The 24,028-nt window shown below is 46.0% G+C and overlaps 1 protein-coding gene across 6 annotated transcripts in view; it reads right to left on the bottom strand.

Annotated features, from left to right (window-relative positions):
• The window catches only part of LOC103536145 (microtubule-associated protein 4-like), a 150,320-nt gene extending 126,824 nt beyond the window's left edge, over window positions 1-23,496 (bottom strand). For 5 of the 6 annotated variants that reach the window (XM_030444902.1, XM_030444905.1, XM_030444907.1 and 2 more), the window contains exon 1: window positions 23,314-23,496. The gene's annotated coding sequence lies outside the window, so the exon portion shown is untranslated. The remainder of the gene's footprint in view (window positions 1-23,313) is intronic. The other variant, XM_030444903.1, reaches the window with a different exon arrangement.
• Between the last annotated feature and the right edge of the window lie 532 nt (window positions 23,497-24,028).

Genomic DNA, 24,028 nt, shown 5'->3' with positions numbered 1-24,028 from the left:
AGCTTTGCAGCCAAACCATTCCTGGAGAATTCTGAATTGTATCTGACACTTTACTATTGTAGGACAGCATGAAAATTCATGAGACTTAAATCTACTTACGTTTTCAAGGTTGATGCCTGCCAACTTCCATAATTTAAGTGCCAGAATTGCCCGGGAATGTCTCCTGAGTACCACACAAGCCTCCTGCAGAGGTCAATCCTCCTCTTATATCACTGCTCCTCCAGGAGCAGGCGCAGTCTGGAGAGGATCAGGGATGGCAGGGCTGGGGGATGAGGGCAGGGTAGGGAGCTGCACAGCTCCAGGGATACTGAAATCATCCACCTCCCTGAGCTCTTAAGCACTCAGCACATCTTAAACCCCCCTCCACCTATCAAACCTCTAGAACGTTTATCTTGAAGGATCCCACAGAGAACAGAAGGTGCTCTTTGCTCTTCACATTGAGGTTTAGGGGGTGCTTGTGAATGGGTGGCTTTACAGGGACTTGAGGACTCAAACGTGCCACGGCTCCTGACCTGCAACTGCCCCATCCTTGACCCAGCAATACCTTTAAGACAGAGACATTTAGGATTTATTTAATCCTTGGATTTTCAGTTCAGAAACTGATTTATGACAGTAGATTTTACATGTCATGCTTTGGGGGAACAAAAAAATAAAGCACCAAAACCAAGCAGCATCCACACTGGCAGCCTGAGCAGCACCCTGGGTTCACAACTCTGGGGGGAAAAACACCTCACAAAATACAACTCAAACATAAGATATCTCAGTGGAAAAGGTCACCTACACAGTGTTATTTAGAGTACATCTGGCCATAAGAACTTGGTCTAGCACCTGAACAAGTCAGTTTGATAGGTGTGATAACCTGAGGATTTGGGGATGTTTAGGAACATTTAAGAGGAACCAAACCAGCCACCAACCTCATCCTTAATCAGCCACACATCACTTCAGAAGTTGAGCAAGACAGAAAGATGAATCCAATCAATGGCAAATTCAGTGTCTCCTCTGTTCCCAGTGATCTATTCCATGAACTACCTGCCCTTTGGAGACATGATTCTGTGAGCAGTTCCAAGGACACACTTTTCCATAACAAACCATGGGGCAGAGTTTCCACCCCAGCTCTGTATTTTATTTACTGCACTCACTGCACTTTCAGATGCAACATGAAGCAGTATTTTCAAGAGAAAGCTGTTCCTTCCTTGCATATATATATGAGTGAGGTGACCCCAGAGCAACCTTCCAGTGCCTGAAGGGGCTACAGGAAAGCTGGGGGAGGGCTTTGGACAGAGGGGGGTAGGGAGAGGAGAAGGGAAATGGGTTAAAACTTGGAGAGAAAGGGGAGATTGAGGTTGGAGATGGGGAAGGAATTCTTGAATTTGAGGGTGCTGAGCCCCTGGTTGCCCAGGTTGCCCAAGGAAGCTGTGGCTGCCCCATCCCTGGCAGTGTTGAAGGTTGGATGGGGCTTGGAGCCCCCTGGGCTGGGGGAGGGGTCCCTGACCATGGCAGGGGGTTGGGACTGGATGAGCTTTAAGGTCCCTTCCAACCCAAACCATTCCATGATTCTATGATATAACAGGGCATCAAGAGTTTTCTCCCCTTATTCAAGAGGCAAAATGGCAGCAGGGAACAGAAGGAGTAAGAGGCAGGCAGGGGAATTAATTACAAACACACACACAGAACTCTCCTACTTAGGTGCTAGAAATCAATGTGCTTTTCTCCTTCCTTTCTGTGCAATCTGCTACCAAAGAGATGCAGCTTCAGAGGAAACTCTATCTGCCTTCACCCAGGGTCTGTTACCTCTGCACACAGGAGCTTCACAGCTTGGTTTCCAGTGCCTGGGGTCTGTTACTGAAATGGGAGCTGAAGTTGAGCAGAATGGCCCTAAAGGGTCTGGGCAGCAGGGCTGGGTCAGGACAGCCAGATAAGACCTTATTAGAAACACCTAACACTCCTCATCAGTCACAGGGGAACAAGAGCATCCCAAGGGCAAGCCACATGCACCTTATTTCCTAAAAGAGATTAAAGAAGGAAAATGGCTTTTCCTCTTTCTGCTCTGGATTAGGAAGGGGAGATGGAAATGAGAATTCCCCTTGGCTCCAGCACTTAATGTTTAGTCCATGCCAGATTTCAACAGTTACATGACAGGACCTGAGTTTGCTATTACATCTTCCCTATCAGTTCCCATAAACTTTGGGACTGTGATTTATGATGATATAAAAGATGCTTTGTAAGCTCTCATGAGACAGAAGGAATGCAAGCTGGTGGAGAGGTACCAGTCTTCATTTTCCCTTGCACAAAGACACCAGGTTTAGACTCTGCATCATCAACAGATTATTCTCAAGAGTCAAAACATTAACATGGATCAGAAAGAGGAAGGCAAAAAACCCACTGAAACCCAGTGCAGACACGTGGCCATTGGTAGTTCAGTGCTGGAAATCACTGAGCTTCCCTATTTGCTTCTCTGGAACCTGCTACTGACAAACCAGCTGCTGCCTTGCTCCTCTCAGACACCATCTTCTCTTCTCTGCCCCAACACACAGCAGCAGTGATAGGAACCCAGGCTGCCCTCTGCCTCTGCAGCCACAGATTCCCTTGCTGAGTACAAAGTCAAAACTGCTCAAGGGATCTGCTGCATTTGACAGCAAAATGTTTCAAACCTTCCTATTCCAGAGTCTGGATGGCACGGTCATGAACTGCAGATCCTGTCTGGAGGTGAGGAGCACAGGAACACACACCCTGCTCAGCCAGAATAAGCACTACAAGACAACACTGGCAGAGGTTTGTTGTTAGGTTTGGGATTTTTTCCCCCCTTCTTCAACCTTAAAAACCTTTCCAGGAGTCATAGCTATTCAGCAGACTGAGAGACAGCCCATATGCTTTCCCTAACAGCAAAATACTGGTTTCTACACTAGAAGGCACCCTCTGACAGAACAGCTCATGACACAAAATCATTACAGACACAATACAAAGTGTTATAATCCATTAAAAGCAAGACCATTAGAATATGACTGCATTCCAGCAGTTTTCAGAGGACTTGCTGCTCAAAAGCTTTACATGGGAAAGTGCAGTCATGCAGCATTAGGGTCCTGAGATACCAAAGGTACTGGAATGGTGAAGTCTTGATAACACCAACCAGGACCTCAGGGAGATCCCAGCTGTGCAGAAGTCACCTGTGGAACATCCCAGATTCTCCCAGCTACTTCAGGAGAAGCCTCAAAACATCCCTTCCCCTTCCCTCTGCAGGGCCAGCACACAACCCCTGAGTGATGTGGCTGAGCTGAAGCTGGCACCTGGGGTTAGGTGGCTCTGCATGACCCCCAGGACACAGACCAACCTCCTACCTACCCCCAGAAACAACCTCCTGGGCAGCAAGGAGGTGCTGGGGAACAAAACCAAACATTCCCCCTTTATTTATCACACAGCACCAACATTTAACACTTCCAGCTAAAATCAGAGCAACCAAGAGTGAATTTGTTCTGTCAGGTGAAAGCAGACAGTGATATCAACACCTGGTGAAAGGGGAGAAGGGGAGATAAAGGTCAGAACCCTGTAGCCAGATAGGGTTAAGTTCATTAACACTCAGATATTTGCCTTTGGGTTTGCAGATCACATTCCCAAGGCACAGAGAAGCCCATCTTACCCAAGCTTTTGGGGTGTCACTAAGTCTGAACACTTGGGGGGGTGCAAAAAAAGTGTCCAACCACACAAGAAATTTTTCCCTCTCCCCAAGAGGAGCAATCCTGGGGACTCCAGCTGGAAAACAAACAGAAGTCAATCTGTAAAAGGTAAGCTTCCATTTTTCACAAACAGGATGGAAATGAAGCAGTTTTTCCTAAGACAATGCCAGCCTGTGAATGGATCAGACGTTTTGGTTGAGCTGCAACATGCTCACACCTTCTGCACCAAATTCATGGCTTTTTGTTCCTCAGAACAGCATCACTCACTTCTCTGCAGCAGAGTCAAGACAAAACTGGCTGGCCTCAAAATCTGGTAATTCCTTCAGATGCTTATTTGCAACTACAGAAGCGTAATTGAAGTTTTTAAAGAAAAACATTTCTAAGGCTAACAAAAAATAAACAGAAACAGAGGAAAAATAGATTTCCCATCGTGCAACTGCCTCCCAACCCAGATCTGGTTCAATCCAGCATGGAAAAGTGTGATGGGGTCTCAGCAGCTAACATGAGATGGAGTTAGGTTCCAACAGGGTGCAGGCAGCTGGGTGAAACCTGGACAGATGAAGGAATTGGTTCAAGCTCTGAGACACAATGCAGTGGGGTGTTTGCCACAGACAGGTCCTTCAGGAACACCCTGCAGGATGGCTGCAGAGCAGCAGTGTAAGAGCCATTCATCGGACCCTCACTCTGCCCTGCAATGCATTGTTAACTTTAATTTCTTTACTTTTTAATTAAATTTAATGGGGTTTAATTTTATTTTTGGTGACCTATTAGCAGCTATGGCCATGGGCAAAACCAGCCAGGAGGGTGGAGGCTGGGAGACTCACAGACTTCTGTTTTGCTGCATTTTTGCAAACTGCTATTTGATCACAGAAAGTGAGGAGTGAGGTGGAAAAAAACAGCAGGGAAAAAAAATAGTGGGACTCCTAATCTTAGAAAACTCCTTTGCAACAGACTGTTTTATTTTGGTGAAAGCAGAGGAGCAGCCTCAGCTTGTCAGTATTCTCAAGGCAATGATACCCTAAACAGAGGGAGCCCGAGGGAACTGTTCTCTGTTACTTGTTCTGTGCTTATCAAGGAAAGCGATAGCTGCTCCGAAGATGTAGTGAGATCAGCAGCAGCTCCTCAGCATGACTGAAAGCAGTGCAAGGTGTATTATTTTACATCACAATCAAGTAAATGTGTGCCCAGATTTACTGCTCTAAAGACCTCAAATAATGTCCTCAGAAATAAAATGCTACACGAATAAAATAAATATTTTATATGGCTGGATGAAAAAAACTTCCCCAGTGAGAATGCTTCAGACACACCACAAAGACTGCTTCCCAGCACTATACTTCACCCGTGTGATTTCCATTTCTCACACCTATTGGAATTAAGTAAGGTCTGCAGAGCTGCACTATGGATGAGAAGCCTACACACGGGAGAAAGAACACAGACACATATCTGACACATCATCTATTCAGTGTACTGAGGCCCCATCTGACCAATTAAACAATCCTAGGAGCTGTTCCAGTGCCAAAAAAGTCATTTCCTAATAAAAAGATCCCTCCCTCCTCCATACAGTGACCTCACATCCAATGCCTAGGTCAAGCACACAGGTAAATTACTCAGGGTGATGGTGCCAGAAGTGCTGAGGTTTGCAGTGCAAGCAGAGCCCGCAGCTGCACATCCCTGAACCCTCCTGCCCTGAGCACACCTGAGTGACAGCTTGCCAGGTCACCCCAACCCACCAAACACACCTAGGAAGCTCATCAGTTCAGTGTGTAGCTTCTTACTGAAAAAAAAAAAATAATAATAAAATAGAATTTTTTAAAAATCAACCCATCTCGCTTTTAAGCTGAACTGAAAACTTTTCAGCTCAGACTCATTGAGACAAAAAAACCAAAGCAAGCTGTTCCTATGTCACAGCTTCACCTGCAGCCTGGCTGAGCCCCAGAGCAGCCCAGCTCTGCTGCCAGGCACTCACTACCCCTGCTCCATGCCAAGCTGGAGCACCCCGAGGCAGGGAGGTGTCTGAGCTGTGCCCGCACAGAGCGCTGCCACGGCCGCCAGTTCTGTTCCAGACGTGGAGCTGCCTGGCAGAGGAGTTACTTATGACCTGGACTCGTTTGCATTTTTATTTTTTTAGTATTTATTTTAAGCTCACTGGCAAGATTCAACAAAGCTGCTTCGCTGTCTGCTGCTTGGCTGGGCTGGTGTGTGAACAGCAACCCCTCACCTCCAGGCTCTGCTCCCAGAGATCATCTCCAGCGCTAGCAAAATGGAACTTGGAGGTGGGACCAGTGAGGATCTGGCCTGTGCAACTTCCCTGACGGTTACTAACAAAACAAAAAGTTGTAATTAACAGCTCTGCTCCTATGCCACCCAGGGTCTGGGGATTTCTAAGCCAACAAGACACAAGGGAAACACAGTCCCTGCTGCTGCAGTCAGACCCAGACGCTCTCACGACTCCAAAATTACCAATTAATTCTTTCATCATTTTTAAGACAAGTTTCAACTCAAAGGGAGACAAATATAGTATATTGGCTCGTACAATTCTATCGGTTTTCTAATTTCAATATTTCATTAATACAACGTTTGTGTTTGAGCAGAGTCCAAACGTGCTCCAGGACACCGCATTCTGAACCACCACGCGGCTCTCGACCCATCCAAGGACAACAACCAACTGCACACAGGGGAGAAACAAAGAACAAAACCAGTGAAATCTACAACTTCCCATTTTTAAAGTTGACTTAGAATGAATCAAGCTTACTTTGTTTCTGGCACATCACTGAATTCTGACTCAGTAAGCAAGAGATAAACTGTCAGCTCCCACGAGAAGGGCAGGAATCACAGAGCTGGGCTTTGCTCTTGCTTCAGGAGGGTTTTTCCAGTACAATGTATATTTTTTAAAGCAACAATTTTATAACTTTAAAAATGGAAAAAGGTAGAAAGCACATGGCATTTTACCACGTCACTTCTGGTACCTTCCAGTACTGAATAAAACTCCATTGCTTCCAGAACTTTCAGTAAAAGTCAATCCCCTCACCCCCAGTCCTGCAGCAGTGTGGGGAGAAGGGCAGGAGGCTTCTCCTCCCTGCACATTCATTTCCCAAGGCCAGAGGAGTTCAGTCCCAGCAGCACAAACACACCAGCAGCCAGTACTCAGTGGTGAACATATCAGAGTTTATTCTGAGAAGCTACAGGAGGCACTGGATGTTTTCCTTGTGTGAGTCTGGGACAATGCTATCGTCTGGAGGGAATGTTGGATAACTGGGGCTTGGAACAAGCTGGGCTAGTGGGAGGTGTCCCTGCCCCATGGCAGGAGGAACTAGCTGATCTTTAAGGTCCTTTCCAACCCAAACCATCCTGTGATCCTGTGATAAATGCTCCAACCCACCTCAGGGATGCCAGCATTGCCCACAGGGGCAAGACAGCTCAGTGCAAAATACAGATGGGTGAATTTAGTACAGTAAATCAGTAAGATTCTGTATAGGTTTTAAAACAAGTCACTTGATTAACCTTGGGATCACTTGGAATCATATCATTTATAAGCTACACCATTTTTAATTTAACTCTTCCACACAGAACCTTAAAATCAACTGCCAGAAAGCTGAGTATATCCAGCTCACAGGAATCAGATCTTGTTTAAGCCACCTGGGAGATTTCTCTCTTGCTTCTAAACTGAAGTGGAAGGACACACCAGGGCTGGGGCAGGGGGACACAGAGCTCCCCAGATCCCACAGATCCCCCGGTGCTCAGCCCCTGCAGCAATCTTTTGTCTCAGCAAATAGCTGAAGCATTGCAGAGTGAGGAGTTGGTCACTAGGATGAGATCATTCCCAACAGCAAACTTTATCAAAAAGCTTTTTGTTACACACTGTTGTACTTCAGAAAGCTGGTTTCATTTTAGGATTAATTAGTAGAGAAGTTCTTTTACAGAGAGGTTTCACCTTATTATTCAGTATCCCTCCCCCTCTTTTTCTTTTTCCTCCTGTATTTCTATTTCTTTAGATTTACAATGCCTAGGAGACACAGCTACATTTTTTTAACCAAATTATCAGAATAATTAGGGGATGGCTTCTAACAAGTATCAGAGGAGTTAGAGAGAGACTTTTTACACTCAAACACAATTATTGAGGCTGGAAAAGACCTCTGAGATCAAGTCCACCCTATGGACAGGGCTTTACATTCAGTTTTTTTCTTGGCATTTGAAAGAAGCAGCACTTTGAGACTCTGTAACATCACTTCAGCACAGCTTTTGCCTTTATTCCAGAATAAAATACACTGAACTGCCTGTACCTGAATAAAAGTAATACGTATGGCCAGAGAAGGCTGCTACTAGGCAAGGCACCCTTGCTGAAGAACAAGCAAGAATAAAAATAAAAGTAGCAGCCATAGTACCAATTTTTTTTCCTTTAATTCTCCCCCCCAAACAGTAAAATCCAAACACTGTTCTTGGGCCCCTGAAGTTCAGATCAGAGGAGCTGAGACACCAAGAACTGCACCGCCTGTGCTGGTGCTGCAGAGGCTCTGCCAGCCAAGCCCCCACATGAAACCTCAGCCACTGGCTGAAGTTCTGCTGCTGCTGCTGCACCTCTCTGACAACTGAGAAACCCAAATATCCAGAGGATTCTGGATCTGTAAGACCTCCAAAGGAACCTCTGACACTCAAAGCAAATCACTCCAGGACATGGGACGGGCACAAAGAGCCACAAGCTGGAAGAAAACCAAAGCACCTTCAGCCTCCCTGGTTTAAGTGAAGTGGGCTCCACACCTCAGGAGCTGGACAGCCTTCAAAGCCATCTTCCTCACTTCCACCCAACCAAACGTTTCCCACAGGCACTTCATGCACAGGAAAGGCAACTTCTGCACATATGGCAACCCCAAATGCAGGAGGTGGGTGAGGCTGTGCCTGTCTGTGCTCCCAACTGTGTATGAGCAGAGGCTGAGAAAACTGAGGTTTGTTCAGGGCTGAGAAGAGAAGGCTCAGGGGAGACCTTCTGCCCATGTTCAGTACTTAGAGGGGGCTCCAAAGCAGCTGGAGACTCCCTGGGTACAAGGAGTCCCATGGACAGGACAAGGGGCAATGGGCACAAGGTGCTCCTGGGGAGATTCCCAGTGGACACCAGAGGAAAATTTGTCCCCCTGAGGACAGTCAGACCTTGGAATGGTCTCCCAGGGGAAGGGGTGGATTCCCCCACTTGGGAAAGTTGGAAGTCTCAGCTCCATGGGTGCTGAGACATCTCAGATCAACAATAACATGAGAAGGGCTGGAGCAGATGGGCCTTGGGGTCCCTTCCCAGCTGAGACTCTGGGATTCCATGAACTGTTTCTGTGCGTCGTGCAAGAGGCTTACTGGATAAAAAGAGAAATAATCCTAAGGACAGCAGCAAGAACTCGCAGCTCCTGACACCTGAGCATCCTCTTTGCTCCCCTGCAACTGAGCATGCCAATTTTTTAACCATTGTTTTATGCCAGTCATGCAAGAATTCTCACCCCAGCCATGAAAGCCAAAGAAAACTGCATAATTAAGATCTGCCATCCCTTAGCACCCAACTGAAACAAATCAAAATGCATTTAGTAAGGGACAGATCACAGAAATTAAGACCAAAGACAAAAATACAGCTAACTGCAGCATTCAGGAATCAAAAGCAACTTTGATTATGTTCTCTGAAACAACCAATTCTGCAGCTGTGTAGCGAGGCACAGGCTGCCTGTTCTCAGAAGGAAACACAGACACCTCAGGAAGTTTCACCCTGTGCTTGGTTTGTTTCTTCTTTCATCCTAGCATCTGCTACCCCCAATTCATCCCCCTCTGCAGCCTTTCAGCTTTAGCTGGATGGAATGAATGAATCACTTAATTAACCCAGAGTTTACACAAAAGAAACATGAAAGCAAGAGACTGCCTTTATTCAGATCAATTCGGTGACCATCTTGAAAACTGAATTTTACTTTTTTAAGTAAGTAATATCAGCCTAACAGAAGTAACTTAGCAGACACTAGCTGAGAGAGAACAATTCACAGGTAATCTCCAGCCAAAAAACCCTGAGACTGGAGACAATTCCATAAAACTGGAACAGCAGATGAAAGTGGTCCCCTTGTTACACACAGCCCCCTTCTCAGGTAGGATGCTTCTGGAAAGTGCATTTCATCCAGAACTTGCTGCTCCTGTACTTCAAAAGACTAAAAGAAAAACTCTGAGAAGAGATAGGGAGGGAGATGAGAGTGGATGGTGTGTGAGCTGCAGGCTGCAAGTCTGATAAATGGTGCTGAGAGGACAAAGGCAACAGCAGCAGTAACCCAAGATAATCTTTTGTTGTTTGGAGACAGGGAGAGCTGGAGCTGGGCTGTTCCCTCAGCAGTTCCCGTCCACGCATGTTTATTATTTGCCTTCTGAGAAGGAAAGGCATTTTTTGTTGCAGTAAGTCAGCCTTCATAGCACAGATAAAGGGGCTCTGAAGAAGCCAAGAGATGCACCTGAACATGCTTTGATTTTTCTCTTCATATGCCATGAGAGCAGAGAGTAACACTGCCTTCCTGACTGAGAAAAATAAACAAAATAACTGTGACTTACCTTGCCCTACTCCTCTGCTGTTATGCTAAAATGTTTGCCTTTATTCCCTCCCCCCTGGCCCCAATACCTTCCGTCTATTCCTCTAATCTAGCTTTTTTTTTTCCTACTCCCAATCCCACAAAAAGAACTAGGCTTGAATCTAAAGCACTAATTGTACAGCTGAAAGAAAACTACTGTGAAAAAGTCCTGTATCAGAAAATGAGAAGTGCAGCTGGGGGAGATCCAGCTCCCATTTGTAGTTGGGCTTCTCTTAATACCCAGTAACAGCTCTCAGCTTAATCCAAAGCTTATGCTGTATAAATAATTAGGTCAAACAATCTTTAATCAGAAAATTGAAATAATTTAAGGACAGAATGGGGGTTCTCCAAGTCTCTCACAAAGTTATTACCTTTCTTTAAATGGGTTAAAAATTCAGTACAGAGAACACCACCACTCAAGGTGCTCTGTGTGCTCAAGGTAAGGTACCCAGGAGAAGAGGTTACTTGTATTTTACTTTTCTGTTGCAGAATGTTGTTTATGAATCACTGTTTATATTTTATTTCTCTAGTTACAAATTGTGAAGTTTCTACTAATACTAAAACAGTTTAGAAAGATGCAGGATTTTACAGTTCTACAGTCTGAATGCTCTAGGGTGTTTCAACAAGAAACTGTCTGCTCTCACCTAGTCACTGGGTTAACCCCCTTCACACTTGCAAAATGCTTCATAATTAGGAATTTTTATGGTATGCTGAAGATCTGTAACCTTGATTGCCCCCACTTCTCCTTAGGCATTCAAGAACTTGACATCTCTTTAATTAAAAAAAGACCAGAGCTAAATTACTGACTACCACAAACCCTTAATATGAAAATATATTTTTAAAAACGCATTTTAATTCCATACAGATTTTTTTAAGAACAATTTTTGACTATTATTTCCAATTTAGTTCACACTCAACCATTTGATTACATCAGAACCTCAAGATTATATCAGAAGATGTCAAGCCTGCCAGAGCATTTCACTTGGGAAATGCAACAGACACACTCAGCATATTTGGCTGCTGAAAAATAAGGCTACAGATAAATTACATACTAGTGAAAATAAACATACCTCAGACCCGCAGGAAGAAAAACACTTTAATTTTGATTAATCTTGGCCATTTTCAAGGTTTCTACAGGCATATCCCAGATGAAAACCAGTTGAGGGTCCTTTCAGCAACAAGCCTGCACCAAGGCAGCTGTTACCACATCTTGCTTTATTCCACGGAAGAGCACCTGGAATTCTGGGCTGATCAATGGGCATTTAGGTTCTAATACCAGAGAACAAAAGCTGACAAATAAATACCAGAGCAAAGCTGACAGAGAAAAGGATTTCAGAAGCCAGACAGAGGGATGGTCTCAGCTGATGGTTCCAGAACAGCTGGCCAACTCCAACAAGTTCAGGCTTTAAAAACTGCTATCCTCAAACTGGACTCCACACATGGATTTATAATTAATAATTACACCTCCAGAAGTTCTTACCTCCCTTCTCACTTCTAGACAGGAAAAAAAAAAAAAAAGTTGCCAAAATGATCCTGTCATTAAAGTGTACCCCATGTCCTGGAGCTCAGCAGTGTACTTGGGCTCTCAAAAATCAGGGTCTGACCCCAGATTGTACCCCAAGGAGCTACAAACGTGTTATCTACAATTCAGCTTTGCTTTCTCATACATCCAGGCTGAAACTGCTGTCCAGAAAAAGATGTAAAATTTCCTGTTTACTTCACTGAAGATGACAAAAATGTCAGCACTGTTCCAAGGCTCAGTGTTTGAGCACAGGTTACTGAGCAAGGAGGAGAGGAACAAACAGAAGAGAGTTTTAAATCTGAGGCTGTCTCATTCCCTTCCCACTGACTGTATCCCCTCTTTAGGGCAGGACAGACACAAATTGGTAGAAAACATGACAACAGCATAAGAGAAAACGAATGAGCCAGAAAACAAAAAATTCTCATTGCACAACAAACTGTGAGTATCTGGAGTTCATCTTAAAGTTATTTAAAAGAGCTGTATAGAAAAAAAAAAACCAAAACCCCACCCAATAATTATTCCAGTTTAAATCCAAAAAACCCCACAAATATTCCTGTTTAAATAAATAAATAAAGCAACAAAACCCACGGGGTTTGCAGGGACGGGTAGTCATAGCCTGGAGCAGAAGCTGTGTGTGCAGCACTGAACCTGAGCAGAGTTGGGTGGCTGGGGAGCTCCTGTGACCCCCTGCCAGCACCCACCTGGCTGCTCTGGGGGTTTCTGTCCCTGCTTCAGTCCAGTCACTGAATGGATAATCATATTTCAGTACTGCCCTCCCAGGAGCAGACACCCAGTCTGGATGACTGACTGCTCCCTAATTCTGTGCCCTGCTGGTAAGGGGGACCAGGAAATGGCAAAAAGGAATGGTCTGGCTTTACTGGGGAGAGGGGGCAGCACAAAGCTGCTCAGAAATTCTTAAAATAACCTTTATTTATGTCTTCAAATCAAGAAAGCAAAAGCCAGCATGGTTCTTAAGAGTTCCATGCCTGAAGACACACTGTGCTTAAGCACAAGACAGCAGCTTACTGAGGAGACTGAACGTAGTTTGGAAAGAGTTAAAGCTTTTAAGAGGAACTGTGGATGTGCAGTGCCCAGCTCTGTCCCTCCTGTAACCTCCCTGCTGCTCTCTGACCTGCCCTCCCTTCCTTAATTCCTTCCATGCATCCCTCTCACTTTCCAAAGAGAATCCAAGTTACTAACACGCTCCTGAGTGTATTTTCTATTCTGCAGTCTAACAGTTCCAAAAATAACTTTCCTATTCTCCCAGTGCCATTTTTGGACCATTTCCTACTCTCATTATATAACCCTGGCCCTCTACTTTAAAAGGGAATCTCAGTTTATCACAGGAAGTCAGTCCCCCAGGGAAAAAAAACACATCAAGAAGTCCACAGAATGTTTAAGTGAGACACAGTCAGGTGATGCCAGCCAGAATGAGGATTTTTAGAGGTGCTGTATTAAATCACACGCACCAATCAACCCTGGAACTGCTTCCTCGAAAAGGTCTTTGAAGGAAAAATAAGAAAATCACCCCAGTGTATCCAGAGGTGCTATAAACAGGATCTGGCAGGCAAGGAACATAAATCAGCAGCAGCAGAGGTGAGCTGGGAGCTCAGCTGATGGAGATGCAAAGAGAGGAGCAGAGCAGAACCTGCAGCACAGACTCAGCTCCTGGTAATTAAAAAACCCAAATCACTAACCTTGAACTGAAGGCCCCTGTCAAACACCAAGAAATGCACTGCACATCACAGCTATGGACTGCAAGTTGGAAAATTCAGCTTTTCTCTTTTAGTGCCTCCCAGCTCTTTGTTTTTTACTTATTGGTGCAGAGGTGAATGCAGAGGTTGTGTTCAGAGACAAGGATGTGCCCCTGGAACAAGCCTTTCAGCAACACCAGCCATTAGAGGTCCTTTGGCAAGTTAGACATCTTAGCTGGAGAAAAACTTCAGCTTGGAATTGCAAGGAGTTTCTTTGTGTTCCCCAGCTCTTTCACATTCATATTTATTCATTATAGGAGAGAGAAATTCTGTGGAAGCTAGCAGGAAAGGAACAATTGTTGCACAATAATATAGAATATATAGGATGTATATTGCACAATAATACAGAATAAGATGAATTAGAGTTGTTACAGTGTTCACAAGACAGCTGCTGATTTAATAAAACAGTTGACTGGTTTGGGTTTGTTGTTGTTTTTTTACATAAACACCACTGACATCCACAGGTCTCAAATAAATACACAGCTTATTGGGAAAATGTGGTTTTCCAGGAACCAGCTGATGCCAAACAATACTCAGCTACACTCAGATGCAGAATTATAATTTCTAGTAAAGCCACCATTATTTTTAAGGGGAAATAGAAGCCTGAAAATGCCAGTTTGAGGCAAATGATAGGCTCTGTCCTTAATAGAGAATTCCCCAGCTGAAAATAGGTTGGACCAGAAGTAAATAAGCTTGGGTTACATCAAACCACTGCTAATGCAGATATACATCCCTATAAATCCAGTCAGTCATTCACCAAATTACACCAATGCAAACTACTAAGAGGGTCACTCCAGGACAAATATGTAATCCCCAATGTGACACTTGATCCTATTGCCCTACATGCTCCCTCCAAATCCCAATGCAAAAAAAAAAAAAAAAAGTATGTTTTACCTTAAACGACCAGTTAAAAAAAAACAAAACAAAAAACCCAACAATCTGGTCCCCAGAACACGAGATGGTTATATCCTTTAATTCTCATGTTGTAAGAGCTTAAATAGCCTAAAATAAGGTCTAAGAAAAAACTAATGTATGTGCTTTAGGCATAAAGATAGCCTGGAAAAAAGTAGAACTGCAGATTAGCTATGTGTCCCTTCCTATGGAAATGGAAATGTGTTACATAAACACAGCCTGAGTCACAGAGCTCCCATCACTGCGGTGTCACAGTGGCACCACCTGATGCACACACAGGGTGACAAGGCTGATGGCATGTCCCCTAAAAGCATTTCATGTGAGCTGCAGGCCCAGGCACTGCTCACAGCCCCAGACATCCTGCTGATGTCCCACAGGGACACAGTCACAAGTACCAATTGCTGCCCTCATCAGACATTTCCTCCCTCCAGAATCTCAGGATGGTTTCAAGGGTTTCCTTTTATATCCCACCTTTCTTTCCAGAGGTTTCTCTTGGCCTTTTCAGGGATAAAAGAAAAGATTAGAATACATGTAGCTATAATCAAAGCAATACTTGTGAAGCTGTGCATCCACAACTGGTGTTAGGATCTTTTATCAGATCCCTAACACAAATATAAGTAACTACTGAATATCCAAATCACTTTAAAATCTACATCTTCTGCTCATTAAGAGGTTTGAATCATCTGTCTCTTAACATCTAGAACCCTTTTTCTAATTGCTTGGATTCATGACCAAAGAGAAAAGCAGTTCACTCCCACCACAAAAGTCAGAAGGGAAGAAGAGGCAGTGACTCAGTTCCCTCCCATCCTTTGCTTCTTCACTCTGCAGAGCCTCATTCCAAGCCTCTGCTGCTGGACATGGCTTGGGGATTTTTGTCACTGTGCTTCCAGAGCCACTGTTTCCAATTACTTTCACTACTATTAATTAAGTATCCATGAACAGCAGGAAAACTGTTCCGAGATTCCTTCAGACCAGTGCAGAGAAGCACAGGAGCACTTTTGAAGAGCACTACACTTAGTAAAACTGCAGCAGAGAAATAGTCTTCCAGAGAAGGCTGACAGAATTGGAGTACTCAGGGGTTTTAAAAGGAAAAAACCCTAAAACAACCCAAAAAACAAAAAACACAAAAGCAAACAAACAAAAAACCCATGAAACACTCAACAGGAGGACCAGGAGGGAATGGGGGAAAAAAGAGGACAAAAACCCCAATCAGCAACAACCAAAAGAAAAGTTCCAAACTCAGTATTCCTGTTTCCTCTTGACACTGTTTCAGCCCAGCAGGAAGTGAACCTCAGTGGAGACAGTCAGGAGGTTACAGGCAGGAGCTGAGCACTTACAAGTGCTGCAAGAGTGCCCCTTCCTAACACCTCCCCCAAGCTGCTGCTTGCAGGGGGGTTCCTGGATTTCTCACAGCACTTCAGATCACCATGAGTAATTTCTCAGGACTGCCCAAGTACAGATCAAGCCACAGCCACCCATGTGGGAACAGAGGAGGTGAGAATTTCCTGAGCAGATGACATCAGGGACTGCCCAGAGCTGGACCAAGGGGAGCTCCAGCCTAACCCATGACCAGCAGCTCTCACTGAGTGCCAAACCTCTCCCTCTCAGTGTCCTCAGCCAAAATGAAACCACCAAGAGCCAGAAGCTTACCAAATGCCTGGTACTTTCCAGAGGGGATTAAAGGAAAACTGTCACTGAACCACAACTTTCAGATGTCCATTAGCATCCTGGCAGCTTAAGCAATCGAAGGTACGGATGGTTTGGGGGTGGAAAATCATCCTTTGCACTGCTCTTGTGCTCTTATCCACTATTGCCTCTGCCAGTGCTTCTCCATCATCTCGTTTCCCTCAGTGGAAACATTTTTCCCAGTTCAACATACACTTGGGATCCCCTTCTCCAAAGAGCTGTTTCAACAACTTCCCCTTTAATGGAATTAATGCTGCTCCTAAAGTAGTTTTTAGAAATCCCACCTGATCACTGACCCATTTTACATCAGGCATAGTACTGGTGGCATTACAGCATGATAAAAAGAAAGTGTCACATGGAAGAAGGCTGGGACCTTAATCCAGTTCTGGTATAGCAAAAAAAAAAAAAAAAAAAAAAAAAAAAAAAAGCTGTAATAGGGAAACAAACTCCCTTTATCACACTCCTAGAAGGACAAAGTGCCAGTGTATCTGCAGCAAAGACACACCACAGTTAGCACAAGAAACAAATGACAAGCTGGGGTGAAGGAGAAGGGAAAACAAACCCAAGAAAAAGCAGATGCATGGTTATGTTTTTCTGCTCTTTTCAGAGGATTTTAAGCATTTCAAATATCAGTGAAACAACTTGTACCTACATGCTACAACCCTCAGTTTAAGAGCTAAGGGTTCAGAACCCCAGTGGGTGGGGAGAGGGACCACAACCCAGCACCCTCGGGAAGCAGCAGCACCCCCAGCACCAAAGGGGTTTTGCTACCAACTATGAATTGATCTCATGTTCCAGCACTTCAGGAACCCCAGCTCAGGAGTATGTAAACATCCTTTGAAATTCATCTGATAAATTCTCCCATAGTTTTGCTTTGTTTGGAGCAAATGTCAACACCCTAAATTCAGCAGAAAAACAGCTTTTGGGGATGATGTAGCTCTAATGCAATTTTACAAAAGGAACCATGACTCACTCCCAGGCTGGAATGTGTTGGAAGTGGATGACCTAATGCTCAGAGAGCAGCTTGCTCGTTCATAAGGATCTAACTTTAACATCTGCAGGATCTCCCCAGCAAGTAAAGTTTTAAAAAAGGAAAAATTTTGCAGAAGGAATTTAGAAAGTTATCTTCTTTTTGGCCTGTCTGCAGGGAGCACCTCCTTAGCCTGCATTTCAGCCCAAAACTGGTCATCTTTCCATAGAATTCCCTCCACATTCAACTCTCCCCCACCCATTTTAGCTCTGGCTATTATATGGCAGGCGAGGACAGCAGGGACCCAACACACCAAGCAACACCAGCTCATCAGCAAATGTGGAGGAGGCATTAAAATTAAAGCATTTGTACACACTAGATGTGAAATATCAGGAATAGAAGCACAGGACTGATGAGCAGGACAAGCCCACTTCATGCTCAACTGGATTCCTGACAATCTTGCTGAGGATCCCCTATCTGTGAAGGGCTGATGTTTTTTAAGGTTTTTTCAAGGTTTTCTGTTCAGCCAGCAGCTGCATGGCTAACTTGCCTGCTACAACTTCCAGCCCAGAATTACTCAATATACTTAACAGCCCTCCCTGAGTGACCATCCCTCAGGTTGGAGCCTGCATTATTCCCAGCCTGGTTTACATTCGAACTTGCAAATACTCTGGATAAAAGGGGCAAAGTGTAGGTGGAGAATGGGAGTGAGTGACACAGGCTAATCAGGATTTTAATCATGCTAATGGATGTGATTAACTGCATACTTCTCCTGGAGTCTTCCTGCAGCAACACACGAGTAGCTTGATAGCCAGAACACACGAGTGAACTGCTCAGCCCACTTTAATCTCCAGCTACACCATGTGTGTCACGTCACCAGCATGCAGAGATACACCTAATACTTAACCTTATTTCCACCCACATATCAAGTCATCCACTGGGCCAACACCATCATTTTGGGCAGGGTACAAAGACTCCAAACTTGTGTCTGTCTGCTCTAAAAGTTTCTTTACAAAAAATAAGTTACAGCTTCAAAAGACTGGAAATCTAAGCTGCACAAAGGAAAGGTAATACAGGGACTATTGCATTACACAAACCTGCCTGAATAATGCAGCTACAACTGGTTTGCCTTCTGGGGTTTTTTCCTGGTTTTGTCCCAATCAGAGGGACATTGCTAGCTTTATCTCAAAGTTAGTATCTTGCCAGTCCTTGAGAGAACTACTAATTCAGCAACTGCCACTGTCCTAGAAAAAAATTCATAAGAGGCCAGGCAAGAATTAGAAGAGCAATAATAAACAAACAGTCTCCTCTTAACAGCAAGGCAGTTGAGTACACAGGAAAGAAATCAGACCCTTCCCTCCCTCCCTATTTCTAGGGGAGGATGCATGTAAAGCAACAGAAAAAATACTCCACCATCCTCCCACCTTCCAGAGCTGTTTCAAGGGATGAATGTGCACTGTGGAGTTTGAATATACCATCATTTACATATACATTCATTTCTCATCTGGGGAGACTCACACTTCCCCTTAACACGGTGTCTCCCCTTTCCTAAAGCAACAACTGCAACATTCTGCTCTCAGGAGCAGCAACATTTGCAATGTATGAGCTTGTCTGACAGTCCACATAATTTATCAACTTCTTCAGAAGAATCCAAGATTAATCTCATTTAAGAAAAACCAAACTACAAAACCCTTAGCACTATCTTGATGTATTTTTAGAGACTGCTAGAGCTTAAATAATGCTTAGCATCACACTAAGTCCTTTGTAGTTAGACTAGCTAATATCTTTAAACAAATTATTTAAAATCTAATTTCTATCAGTTAAATTTTGAAAACTTCAGCAAGAAGCCACCCCAAGAGCAACATGGGGCATCAGCATGAGATGGAGGGGTTTTATTCTTAAAAACCTGCACAACATCTACATCAACTGATTTCACTGACCTTTCCTTCCCACAAGAAGTCCTTTTGCATGTGCAAAATACTATGTCACTAAATTGGCCTCTGAGTTGGAGGAGGCTGGAGCAGGAAAACATGGGCTTGCCTGCTGTGTGAGCCTACCTGCAGGCATTATTCACATGGCTGCACTTGGTTCAGCCCAGCTTTTATGCCACCCCCTCAAAAGCCTGATCCAAAGAGATGAGCCCTCTGTAGCAGGTGATGGCAGTGGAGATGGCTGAGGCACAGACTGGGGCTGCTGTGCTGTCTGCCCTTCTCACAGCCCCAATTATACAGCTGAGTAGGGTTTCATTTGCCTTCAAGGAAAAAAAAGAAGTGCAAAGAAAGTCAGATCGATGGCACTGTTAAGACAGGAGGAAGCCACAGAGAGATCTCTGACTGAGCCAGAGATTGATCTGGTTTAACTGGGACAGGAAGTGGAAACAAAGGTACAGGAAATACCCATCTGCCTTTCAGAGCAGCATCACCTTCTTCACATTTCCCTTTGAAACTGCAGAAGCACATAGGGTAATTTTGCTGTCTGCAGCCAGACTGGCAACACCACGATGAGTAACATGCCTTCAACTTCTCCTTCTCCAAGGAGAGTGGAATTTTATCTTCCAAACTATGTCTGGACTAGCAAAACTAATTGTTTGGGATTTTTCTGGACCAAACAAGGTATAGTTATACATTATTTGGCTTTTAAGTAACCATCACTTTCATTTGAATTTGCAAGTAGCCTGAAATCATCTTGACAGACTTCTACCCTGTCTGACCAGTGGTTTCCCTTAGTCATGAGCCTGGCATATATCAGAATTTGAAGTGTGCAGAGCAGTGCTATGCACAGAGCTGAATGCAGTCTGAGTACTGAGTTATCATCTGAAGATATTGATAGAGGGCTCAGTAAACATGAGGTAAGCCTGAGAAGAGGACTCGAGCAAGAACAGTGCTAACAGTGACGGGTCCAAGCTAGATCTGAACTCTGCAAGAATTAAAAAATGGTTTAATGGCTCAGATTCATTTATTTCTAAGGAAGAGAGGTAACCACTAAAATACTACAGGAGTTGGGACCTCAGGTATAATTATAGCTCTATTTGCCAAAATGAAGGCTGTGTCAACCCATTTAAAAACAGCAGAAAGCACATGCAATTCATTTGTTTAAACTGGGTATTCATTATTTTTCATAAAACCAGCTCAAGACTGGCAATCAACTCGTGCTCCACACTCCACACAGTCCTACCCTGGAAAAAAAAAAACAAGTCACTCCTGTTTTCATTTCCTATTCCTGTTGATGGGGTTGTCTTGTGCTTATGCTGCTGGAGGTGTGGAAGGTGTTTAGTATCATGATAGAAAGAAGAGCCTGAGTAACACTTGGGTATTTAAAACCCAGACTTAACAGCCCAGTGTCCCTGGAAGGGAAACAAATGAGGTTTGAAACCCAAGTGCTTCAGCAGTAGCATTGCCATCCTGAACCAACACACACCAGTACCCAAGCAGCTGTCTCCAGCTGATGGGAACCTGTCCTGGGATTATTCACCTTCTCCTGGGCTCCTTGCTCCACCTTTCTACAGTGACCACAGCCCAGGCATAGAAAGCAGGGCTGAAGGGCTGCATTTACCCACCCCATCACACTGCTCATAACCTTCAAAGTTTCCCACAGACAAATTAGGCAACTTGTTAAAACAGATCTCCAGATATCCTGCAAGGGTGAGGTTCTGCAGTTCCCAGAGCTGAGCCATGGTGTTCAGCACCCCTCAGAGACTGCCCTGGCCAGCAAGGTGGAAACTGACTGACAGATTCATTAGCTTTTAAGAAACAATCTGATAAAGTCAGATATTAAAGCTTTGAGGAGTATCTGCTGGCAGAAGTGCAGTGCCAACAGGCTTCCCATTTGTTCTTTGAGGACAAGAGTGACTTAATCCTCTCCTAACATCATCCAAGGACTCAAGGGGAATGAGGGATGACCCACAAAACTGTACCCATGGCAACAGTGCTCTGGCTGAACTTGCAGGGCCATGATCTCCAAACCACTGACACTGCTTTGTATTATTTGCTATTTCCCTGATGTAATTTTTGCAGAGACACAGTACAGACTTAGTAATATCCACGTCCTTCAGTTTCAGAGTCAACAATCACATTCACAAACAGATCAACTACTCTGCCTTCAAGCTTATTAGTTGTTACTAACATGTAATTATCAGCAAAATAAACAGAAGACACAGGACACTGCTTTTGTTGCAACAGCAAGTCTGCTAAGCTCTTTATAAAACTGAAAAAGCCCAGCTCTCCTGATGTGAGGAAGGCAAAAGAGTTTAATTATAAATAAAAGAAGTTTGTGAATCCCCCAAAATGGATCTGAAAGGACAATCAGAAATTTCATCAGTTCTCAGAATGAAAAGCAAATAAAGAGAAACTTAAAGCAGTTTTAACCCAGTCCAGCCAATGCCACTTTTGTTGTAATTGTACTGCTGTGCTGAATGGCTCTGAGTCACAGCTGGACTTTCTCACAAAAAGGAAAAGTTAATCAAGCTACACCAGTACCTTACGTGTGTGTGTGTATATATATATGTAGTACCAGTAAAACATTAATTATCAGATTGAATAATCAAGCCCTGGCAAAGAGGAAATAAGCTTTCCAGTTGTAAAACTCCAGCACAGTCCTGTCCTTTCAGTTTGCAAAGCAAAGCTCCAGCAACATCACACACAGAGCCCTGGGTAATGAGGGCATAAGGAGCCATCAAGCAGGGCTTGCTGTTCCACAGCTGAAACACTGAGAAAGCACTTAGATGTCTAGTATATTATTCAAGAAGCCTTCCAGATACTCTGCTGAAATGGCAAGCTGGGAAGAATACACTTCACTGAATAGAAGATTTAAGCTTTAAAAGGAAAACAAAAAAAAAAAAAAAAAAAAAGAAAGAAAAAGCCACCCACACTTATAAAAAAGCTAAAATAAATTAGTTTATTTGTTAAATCCACATCTGTTCACATTCCCCAGTCAATGGAAAGAAATAAGGCAGAGCAACCAGTCGAGAAGAAACTAAAAAGAACCAAATCACAACATCCAAATCCAGGTTTAATATATTCATGGATCATACATCTAACACACCTTCTCCAAGAGAAGCAGAGCTTACCACCGAGCACACTACCTCCAGCAGCAATCCCTCCCCAACAGCTTCTGGCAGCAGAACAGCACCTCCAGAACCAGAAAACTTGCCTGTCTTCAGTTTAAACTTACAAAGGGGCAACCTTACATCACGCTGCCATAAACGTTTGGTTACTCCTTAAAACTCCCAACTGCTCTTTTTCCGCAGCCCGCCTGCCCACCCTGCCAGCAGGGCCCGGCCCGGCCCGGTCCGGTCCGATGGGAGCTGCTGTGCTCTGCCCGTGCCGGGGGCTCTGCCCGTGCCGGGGGCTCAAGGCCAGCGCAAAGGCCTCGAGTCCGCCGCATCCACCGCGCCCGCCACACCCAGCTCCCCAGATACTCACCCCTTCCTCTGCTACCGAACTACTGCCCAAATATCCCTGCTGCAAGGCCACAGAGATCCCTGATAGAGCAGGGAAAGGCAGAGAGGACGGGGGGGAAGGACGGGGTGGGGTGGTGGGGGGAGAAATCACGTTACAGAAAGTTTTGAGGTCCCACCGAGAAGCATTGTCCTTGTCCAAAAAAAAAAACCAAAAACCAAAACCCAAAAAAAAGGTGTTTCCTACCAGTTTGGGGGGAGGCAGCTCGACAAGAGCTCTCCTTAAGGCAGATCTGCACCAGCAGCAGCCCTCAGGAGAAGAACCTCAGAGAGAGCCCTCCACCCCCCGCTCCTCCCCATGCAACAAAGACGCTCCCCGGCAGCTCCCACTTCCTCCGGGATGACCCAGCCGCAAACTTCGCCCGGCAGATGCTCTCCTGATGCTTCGGGACCTTCCTCCTCCCTCCCCGCTCCGCAGTTCCCGTCTCACGGACCGCACCGCAGCCCGGCCCGCCCTCTCTCCCCCACCGCCGGCTGCCGACCGCCTGGGCCCGGCCGCCCCCCACCCCCGGCGCCCCTCACAAAAGCCCCACAAGCGCTGCAGCCCCCGCCAGCCGGCCCGCTCGCCCCCTCCGGCCCCGCGCCCCTCCCCGCCCCGCAGGGCCTCAGGCCGCCCGCGGCCCCCACCGAGGGCGAGGCCGGAGCCCCCCCGGGCCGGGCCGCCCCCTCCGTCGCCTCGGAGGGCGCAGCGCCCGCTCCCCCGCTCGCAGCGGAGTTAACCCCGCGCCCCTTCCCCGCGGTCAGCGCGGATCCCGCAGCGGCGGCCCTTACCAGAGGCGGAGGGGGACGCGGGGGGCTGCCGCCGGGACGGAGCCGCCTGCCGAGTGTCACTCTGCCCTGCGGGCCCGGCCGGGGGAGGAGGAGGGAACGAAGCCGCCCCTGGCCTCACGCCCAGCGCTGCCCTGCTAGCGCCGCGGGCGGGCTCTCGGACGCTCCACCAATGGCGTCGCGCCGCGCCCGCCGCCCACCAATCAGCGCCAGCGCGGGCGGCGCGGGGCTGGCGGGAGGTGGGCGGGGCTGCGGTGACAGCGCAGCGGGGTTGGGTGCGGCGCGGAGGGGCCATGGAGAGGGGCGGGGCTGAGGGAGGGGAGGGGGCGTGAGGGGCATGGCGGGAACTGGGGGCTGAGGGGATGGGCGGTGGGGAGGGGGCGGGAGGGCAGAGGGGGCAATGGGGTGGCGGGAGGGGACTGGGGGGACGTGGGTGAGGAGAGAGGGGACATGGGGAGAGGGGACTGAGGGGGACATGGGTGAGGAGAGAGGGGGATGAGGAGAGGGGACTGAAGGGGGCATGGCAGGAGGAGGGAGGGGACTGAGGAGACAGGGCACTGAAGGGACGTGGGTGAGGAGAGAGGGGACATGGGGAGAGGGGACTGAGGGGGACATGGGTGAGGAGAGCGGGGACATGGGTGAGGAGAAAGAGGACGTGAGGAGAGAGGGGACTGAGGGGACATGGGTGAGGAGAGAGGGGGCTGAGGGGGAGAGAGGG

The sequence above is a fragment of the Calypte anna genome, chromosome 2, assembly GCF_003957555.1.
Source record: "Calypte anna isolate BGI_N300 chromosome 2, bCalAnn1_v1.p, whole genome shotgun sequence".
In the NCBI taxonomy this organism is placed as follows: Eukaryota; Metazoa; Chordata; class Aves; order Apodiformes; family Trochilidae; genus Calypte; species Calypte anna.
The sequence above is the reverse complement of the archived record's forward strand: the minus strand, read 5'-3'. Positions and strand labels throughout refer to the sequence as shown.